This window comes from Herpailurus yagouaroundi, unplaced genomic scaffold (assembly GCF_014898765.1).
Source record: "Herpailurus yagouaroundi ecotype Mexico unplaced genomic scaffold, PumYag 189, whole genome shotgun sequence".
Classification (NCBI taxonomy): domain Eukaryota; kingdom Metazoa; phylum Chordata; class Mammalia; order Carnivora; family Felidae; genus Herpailurus; species Herpailurus yagouaroundi.
This window is the reverse complement of record NW_024412420.1, coordinates 748,785-758,091: the sequence shown is the minus strand read 5'-3', so window position 1 is coordinate 758,091 and position 9,307 is coordinate 748,785. Positions and strand designations below refer to the sequence as shown.

The 9,307-nt window shown below is 38.1% G+C and overlaps 1 non-coding gene across 1 annotated transcript; it reads left to right on the top strand.

Annotated features, from left to right (window-relative positions):
* Positions 1-679: 679 nt before the first annotated feature.
* Positions 680-782, top strand: LOC121045205 (U6 spliceosomal RNA). The gene has a single exon (XR_005797634.1). It is a non-coding gene; the product is annotated as a U6 spliceosomal RNA (small nuclear RNA).
* Positions 783-9,307: the final 8,525 nt, after the last annotated feature.

Sequence of the window (9,307 nt, the reverse complement as noted above, 5' to 3'; positions counted from 1 at the left end):
GCTAGGGCTTATAGATATTTTGATGTGGGCCGCCTGATGGGCCTGTGTATTCAGCCAAGTGGTTGCTGGGGGCCCTTTTGCCTTGATCAAGTTGTCATTGCTCAAGCCTGTTTTCTTTTCTCTTTTTTTTTTTCTTGACGTAATTTATTGTCAAGCTGACATACAGTGTATACCATGTGCTCTTGGTTTTGGGGTTAGATTTCCGTGATTCATTGCTTACATACAACACCCAGCACTTATCCCAACAAGTGCCCTCCTCAACGCCCATCACCCATTTTCCCCTTTCCCCCACCCCCTCCACCAACCGTCAGTTTGTTCTCTGTATTTAAGAGTCTCTTACAGTTTGCCTCCTTCCCTCTCTGTTTGTAACTATTTTTTTCCCCTTCCCACCCGCCATGGTCTTCTGTTAAGTTTCTCAAGTTCTATATATGAGTGAAAACATAGGATATCTGTCTTTCTCTGACTGACTTATTTCACTAAGCATAATACCCTCCTGTTCCATCCACGTTGCTGCAAATGGCAGGATTTAATTCTTTTTCATTGCCAAGTAGTATTCCATTGTGTATATAAACCACATCTTCTTTATCCATTCATCAGTTGATGGACATTTGGGCTCTTTCCATAGGTTTGCTCTTGTTGAAAGCAGTCAGGCCTGTTTTTTAAAAGAGGCCTTTAGCACTTGCTTGGGCAGCACATATACTAAAATTGGAACAATACAGAGAAGATTAGAATGGTCCCTGCACAAGGATAACACACAAATTCGTGAAGCATTCCATATTTAAAGAAAAAGCGACTTCTATGATAACCCTACTTAAATTCTCTGCAGAGGACTTCTTACTATCTGATCTTTTTAAAATATATTTATTTTGGGGCACCTGGGTGGCTCAGTCAGTTGAGCTTCTGACTTCAGCTCAGGTCATGATCTCGCAGTCTGTGAGTTTCAGCCCCGCATCGGGCTCTGGGCTGACAGCTCAGAGCCTGGAGCCTGTTTCAGATTCTGTGTCTTCCTTGCTCTCTGCCCCTCCCCCACTCATGCTCTGTCTCTCTCTCTCTCTGTGTCTCTCTCTCTCTGTCAAAAACAAACTTTTAAAAAATTAAATCAATAAATATTTTTATTTTATTTTATTTTATTTTATTTTATTTTATTTTATTTTATGTTTATTCATTTTTGAGAGAGGGAGAGAGAGGGGGGAGGGAAGGGCAGAGAGTGAGGGAGACATAGAATCTGAAGCAGGCTCCAGACTCTGAGCTGTCAGCACAGAGACCTAATCGGGGCTTGAACTCACAAACCACGAGATCATGACTTGAGCCAAAGTCAGTCACTTAACCATCAGAGTCAACAAGCACCCCTGTATTCTTTTTATTTTTTATTTATTTAATTTTTAACTATTCATTTATTTATTTATTTACTTATTTTTGAGAGAGAGAGAGAGAGAGACAGATTGTGAGCAGAGTGCAAGCAGGGGAGGAACAGAGAGAGAGGGAGACACAGAATCTGAAGCGGGTTCTTGGAGCTTTCAGCATAGAGCCCCACGTGGGGCTCAAACTCACAAATAGAGAGTTCATGACCTTAGCCAAAGTCAGATGCTTAACTGACTGAGCCACCCAGGTGCTCCTATATTTGTTTTATCTGAGAGAGAGAGAGAGAGAGAGAGAGAGAGAGAGAGAGAGAGAATCTTAAGCAGGCTCCAAGGTCAGTACAAAGCCCAAGGCGGGACTCGATCCAATGATCTTGGGCTCATGACCTGAGCTGAAATCAAGAGCTGGATGCTCTACTGACTGAGCCAGTCAGGCACCCCTCTGATCTTTTTTACTTATTTGTTTATTGGCTATCTTATTCAATTAGAATATAGGCTCCATGGAAACAGGGAACTTGTCTTGTTCATCTCTATATTCCCTGAACCTAACACAAAAAGTTGTTCTGTGAATGCGTTCATTCATTCCGGAAGAAATGTGTAAAATTGTTATGAAGAAAACCATGAAATTTTTTTGTTATAAAGGAAAAAATAAATCTCTGAATAAATGGGAAAATAAATCACAGTCCTGGATGAGAAACTTGTTTATTCCAAATGAATCTATAAATTTATCATCATTTTAATCAAAATCCCAACTGGATTTTTTTTTTTTTTTTTAAGTTAGCTCTACACTCAATGTGGGGCTTGGAACTCAGAACCCTGGGGTCGAGAGTCACACGTGCTCTATCAACTGGCCCAACTGGGTTTTTTTTCTTTAATTTGACAAGTTGATTCTCAAATTTATCCAGAAGAGAAAAGGGATGTTATTGAAAAAGAAGAATATTAAGACAATTAGGTGCCCTGCAGATATCAAATATTTTATAAAATCGACAGTGGCAGATAAATGTCCATTTGGTCATTTGGAACCAGGAGTCCAGAAAGGAATCAATATACAATGCAAAGGAGTATATGATGGATGTGACATTTCAAACAATTGAGGGAAAGACTGATTATTCACTGATGTGAGGACATCTGGCTATCCCTTTGGTAGGATAACTCACTCTCTTGAGGGGTGAAAATGATGAAGTCCTCAACTTGGACCACCCTGAAAGTGAAATGGCAAGTGGATTAAAGAACTACATTAAGAAAAAAGTGTAAGAGTGCAAGAAGTAACAATGAGATATTTTTTTACCTATTGGATTGGCAAAAACCTTTTAAATTTAGTAATATGTAAGACTGGGAAAGGTGTGGAGACAAGCACTCTCATTAACTATTAGTGGGAATGTAATTTAATATCAGTTCATATCAAACAAAATTTAAACTACACATATCTTTTGGCCTGGAAGTTCCATTGCTAGGAATTTGCCATACGGGCATCTTTGCAAAAGGTACATATGTAAGGACTTTCACAGCATTGCTTATAATAGTAAGGGAATTTTTTTTTAAGTACTAGAAGAAAATATGGGATAGAATACACTAAAAAAACTCGTGATATTTCCTTTCTTATATTTCCAGTGATGTTATGATTAAAATGTCCTTTTATCTTTTGAGATCAGTTCAATAGAACTTACAGAACTTTTTTTAAAAAAAAGATTTGTTATTTTTAAGTAATCTCTACACTCAACGCAGGGCTGAAATTCACAACCCCAAGATCAAGAGTCATGCACTCAACAGACTGAGACAGCCAGGTGCCCCTAAAGTTTCATATTTTCTTCTAGCATTTTTTTTCTTCTAGAATATTTAATGGTTAAAATGGGTCTTGACATTAAAATTTCTCTGGAATTATTTTGGCGTGAAGTGAGTTTGAACTTCTTTCAAATAACTGTTCCCCAATGCTTTTTGTGAAATGATCCATTTTTTTTTATCTATTGGTTAGTGATACTCCCATTATTAGATAGTAGGTTTTTACACACCCTGGGATCTATTTCAGGGTTAACTATTCCTATACACTGATTTATTGATTTGGGAGTCCTGTCTTGCTTGTATTGAGTTCAAAGTCTTCAAATGTAGACTATAAGAATTAATCTTAGAACCAAAATAAGAATCTAATTAATTTCCTATTGTTTCTTCTCATAGCTAGAAAAAAATCAGTAATATCTACTCCTAAGTATTAGTCTATTGTTCATCTATCAGAGCCACCTTGTGTGTTTAGAACTGTGAGGTAATGTGCCTCAAGAGGTTAAATTCTATGACTCTACCTTTACTCTGCCCCTGTTGTTTTTGTAACTCAATATTTGACAAAATAATCAGTCTAATCTGGCTACTGCTGTCACACTCATAGTGTGCAAATGTAAACTGGTAGGAGACACAAAATTAGAATCACTGCTGCCAGAGTCCCAAAGGTGTCAAGCCTGTATCTGTTCTTAATTAGCCATGGAAATTCAATCTGTCATGTTTTCTGCAGATAACTATTTTCAGAGTCATTAATGTGGAAAGAATGCTCATACTATTTCTTTTTAGATACCTCTACTTATACACTTAGCTTTTTCTTCTAAAGAGACCTACTCTTGAATTTATTGCTTCTCCTTGATGTAAGTTCCATTCTTTTCATTTTCTGATAAGTTACACAAAAGTTATTTAAATAATTTAGAAAAATCTTTTTTTTTCCTTGAAGTAACTACTGTGTGCTTTATTTTTACTCAGTAGTACTATTTACTATATTTATGTTGGAGAAAATTTTAAGCCCCAAAGAATGTGTCCTCCAGAATTAGAGACAAAATCAGAGACCACCTTTAAGAGAGAAACCAATAAAATTTAAACATTACATTTGGTTTCTGAGGTAGGATAGGAACAGATTACTTAGAATACTCACTGCATCCCCTGTGCTGAGCTGTAAGGCATAATATTACTCCCCCACCCCATTTTCTTCCTCCATCCAGTCTGTGGGACTTGAGTGAACTTAGTAGGGACGTCAGAAGTAACTGTTACAGGTGAACTTTTAGATCACCTATTTAAAGAGAGGAAGTTTGTACATTTAAGTGAATATTGGCCAAGTAGTAAGAACACTTAATAACTTACAGTTGGCTTTTGATTTAAACTTTTTATTATTTTTTTCCCTAGGATATTCTCACATCAGAAAAATCCAGATTCCCCATCCTCCCCCCCCAAGCATGTGCTTTAACAGAAAAATCCATTTCACTTTCTTGCTATTTAACTTGGCACGAGTTACATTGTATCTACCTCCTTAGTTGTTTGTAGGAAGATAGGGCATGGAAAAGGTCTAGGATGGGGCCTGCATACAATAAGCACTCAGTAAATGTTATCTCTTGTCATTTGTTATTAATGATTTATTGTTATTAAGCATCTTGATTAATTTTTCTCAGTACAGTGGTTTTATTTTTCACCTTACTCTCCTGTAATCTGGCCTCCATCTTCTTTACCTTCCTGAACCACTTCTTACCTCCTAATTACCAACTTCAATTCCAGTTCTCTTGTTTACAGACCTCTCTGCTTAATTTATAGCTTTCAACACACATATACAAGCATATCTTACACATTTATTTTAATTTGCATGAACATATATTAATTTGCCAATCTTTAGATGTACAGCCAAGACCTTTACTTTGTATATGAGTCCACTGTTTGGAGTTCAGCATCCTTTTTTTTTTCATAAACCACATCAATAGTGTATCACCTAAGTCTTTCAGTTTTCCTACTTACTATAAAGTGGAACAAGACCTTAAAAACATATGCAAAGTGCTCTCAATGCAGAAGCCTTCTGAGTTTTATAATTTACCCAAAACACCATCAATCTTTTATAGTTGTCACATGTATACCTAATTCACAGCAGGGTTTTGTTGTTGTTGTTGTTGTTATTGATTTGCCTTTATTAAATCTTCTTAAAGCATTGAATTTAATTTTCATGGAGAGAAATTGTTTTTCCTACATTCATATTTCATCATGTTGCACAACATTTAATTAAATATATAATTAAACAAGAACAACTGGAATAAACAAGTTTGTGAACCAGCATTGGCTCACCATGTGGGAGCAGTAGTGCATGGATGTTGCAGACTATGAGTCTGGAGTTCTCTCTTGTCCAGCAAGAGAGTGGACGCAGAATTGAATATGAGAGAGGTTGATGTCTGGGAGAAGACAAGAGCCCTGAACAGGGATTTCGTCTCTGTATTTATTTTAATTTTTTTAACATTTATTTATTTTTGAGAGTCCGAGCGTGAGTGGGGGAGAGGCAGAGAGAGGGGAGACACAGAATCCAAAGCAGGCTCCAGGCTCTGAGCTGTCAGCACACAGCCTGATGCGGGGCTTGAACCCACGAACCATGAGATCATGACCTGAGCCAAAGTCAGACACTCAACCGACTGAACCACCCAGGTGCCCCTTGTGTCCAAATTTATTGAGCTCTCAAGATCTTACACACATAGTGAACATGAAGAAAACAATCAGATAGTATCATTAACTTGTGTGTGTAAGAAGCAAACGGTCTGGGGTGGAGGGGGGCAAGTGGAGTTTGAAGTTGTGATCAAAGTATATTGGTGCCAGACAGAAAGTAGTTTCCTGCAGGTAATATAACAAGTTACTCATTATCCCATTATAATATCTTGCTAACTAACCTTGGGTGCTTTCGCCCTGTGGTGGTGGCTTACTGCCCTAAGCTTTTTAAAAAATTTTTTTTAATGTTTTTATTTATTTTTGAGACAGAGAGAGACGGAGCATGAGCAGGTGAGGGGCAGAGAGAGGGGAGACACAGAATCTGAAGCGGGCTCCAGGCTCTGAGCTGTCAGCACAGAGCCTGACGCAGGGCTCGAACTCACAGAGTGTGAGATCATGACCTGAGCTGAAGTCGGACACTCAACCGACTGAGCCACTCAGGCGCCCTGCCCTAAGTTTTTTTAACCCATTTATGTAACTATAAGGAATTCTTGAACACATCTCCCCACACTTGGATGTAATAGGGAATTGAAATCTAGCCCCAAAGAAACATCAAAGTATCTGTGATATTTCGTTTATTTTACTTAAATAGGTAAAAAAGATGTTATGAAAATATTAACAATCTTCACTCCTTGGTAGTGAGGACACAGGTGTTCATTTTAGTGTTCTCTACATTTTCTGCAAAAAAAAAAAAGTTCTCAAAGAGAAAAAGCAAATGATTCCATAGCCTGTATGAAGAAGAGAACTAAAGGAGAAACTAAAGATCTTAGATACTGGTGTGTTCAAGAGAATGTTATCCTGTGCCTAGTCTTCTCTGTGAGCTAAGCTTGGGGGAAGTCCATCAAAGTCTTCCACATGGTTTGATCCTCCAGTGTTTTGCCTCATTTTCTTGGGAAGGCAGCAACCTCTAAGCCTTACCTCTCTGCTCTGTCCACCATGGTAAGGCATCAGGAAAGTAGAAATGACTACCTTTAGGATTTGGGAAGATGTATCCAAGGTCCCTTTCACCACTCAAGTTAAGTAAAGCCTCACATATGTGAGACCCTGAATGGAATCAGCTCATCTGATATATTTAAAATAATATTCAATTTGCATAAAAAACACAGGAAACAACAAATGTTGGCAAGGATATGGAGAAAGGAGAACCCTCTTGCACTCTTGTTAGAAACGCAAACTGGTATAGCCAACAGTATGGAGGTTCTTCAAAAAGTTACAAACAGAACTACCCTACAATCTAGCAGTTGCACTACTAGGTATTTACCCAAAAATACAAAAATACTAATTCAAAGTGATACATGCAACCTGATGTTTACAGCATTATCTACAACAACCAAATTATGAAAACAGCCCAAGTGTCCATCAGCTGATGAATGGATAAGGAAGATGTGGAATGTATATATACAATGGAATATTACTCAGCCATAAAAAGAATGAAATCTTGACATTTGCAACCACACGGATGGAGCTAGAGAGTATTATGCTAAATGAAATCAGAGAAAGACAGATACTATATGACTTTGCTCATATGTGGAATATAAGAAACAAAACAAATGAGCAAAGGGGAAAAAGAGAGAGAGGCAAACCAAGAAACAGACTCTTAACTATAGAAAACAAACTGGTGCTTACCAGAGGGGGGTGGGTGGAAGGATGAGTTAAATAGGTGATGGGGATTAAGGGGTGCACTTGTTGTGATGACCACTGGGTGTTGTAGAAGTGTTGAATCACTATATTGTACACCTGAAACTAATATTACACTGTATGTTTACTGACTAGAATTTAAATTAAAACTTAAAAAAAGAACATTCAAATAATTAAGATTAATTTTTCAGGGTGCCTGGCTAGCTCTGTCGATTGAGCGTACGATTCAGTTTCAGCTCACGTCATGATCTTATGGTTCATTAGATCAAGCCCCACATTAGACTGTGCTGACAGCATGGAGCCTTCATGGGATTCTCTCTCTTCCTCTCTCTCTACCCCTCTCCAACTTGCACATGCTCTCTCTCTCTCTCAAAATAAATAAATAAACATTTTTTAAAAGATTAATTTTTCATTAACTTGGGAAAGTAGGGATATTAAATATGAACATAATTATAGAAAATAAGTTTACGTTCCTCCCAGAGCTGAGTTTGTGTACTCACTACATCTGGATGTCTCTGATTTTCTCCAAGACATTTTGCAAAATATTAGGTAAGGTTGTGTGATGGTACTCTATAGATTCTTGTTTCCTTTTCTTTCTTTCTTTCTTTCCTTTTTTTTTTTTTTTTGCCATCTTAAGCATTCTCTGCTTGATTTTTGCATTTCCTTTAATAGATAAGTATCTTCTGATGCAATTGGAGAGGAATTTTTAAAACACTTTTTGGGAATCACCACCTGAAAACAGAAAGCCAGCAAACTGTCTAACACTTTCATAAACTCATTATAGTGGCTTTGCTTTGAGGGGATACTACACTCATACAGAGAGAAAGGGAGAGGGAGAGAGGCACCAGTTAGGCACTATCTCTTACTCAGATATCCTTTCCTTGTACCTTGGTTTGCTGGGAAGTCTTGAAGGTAGTTGTCCTGGGTGGTCTATACTTTGCCCAGGTTCTAAGTAGGGATTCTAAAGATTTAAGTGATCCTGAGGGTATAGAGAAGTAACAGGACCGAAAACCATAATTACGATGAAACAAGGTGTTCTGCCTAGAGGACTGTAGTGATTTGCTAGACATAAATTCTGTAGTGAGAATACTGGTGGATCTGTCATACTATCAGTAAGATATATAGAGACACGGGCATTCCCTAAGAATCCATTTGAAATTATAGACACAGTCATCCATCTGTGTGACTGGTAAGCAGTGAACTTAGAGATAAGAATCTCTAAGATTCTGTCAAGCATAGGATTGTGAGAAACATACTAGAGATACATGATACAGATACAACACAAAGCCTATTGTGGGAGAAGTTTATAGCAGAGTCAGCAGAGTGCACACAGTCCCCTAGGGTCTCATTATCCCATAGAGAGGTAAGCTTGGGTCAAGCTTGGTAGGACATTCTACAAATAGTGCTCCAGGAAAACACACACACACACACACACACACACACACACACACACACACACACACCCTGCCCCAAGCTGCTCTTTGTATTTACAGGGAAATGGGAGGGAGTAGAGGAGTAGAGAACACTAATCAACCAGAGTTTTTTATTTGGAGGAATGGCCATGAATACAAAAGGGATATTCTGTGGGACAATTGTCTAAAGGAGTTCAAACACTAGTGCTGGTATCTACTAGTAGTATTATAGCCCTTTGTGCTGAGCCAGATCATTTCAGCTGACCCAGCTCTTTGTCAGGCTACTCAAGGGTACAGGCGATTGCCTTTGCAATCCAGCACGTAAAGGGTTTGTCTACCCTCACTTCAAAATCTGGGATTTAAAGTAAAGGCAATGCCTAGAAGGGAATGAGCCATTCATGCAGGCAGATACCA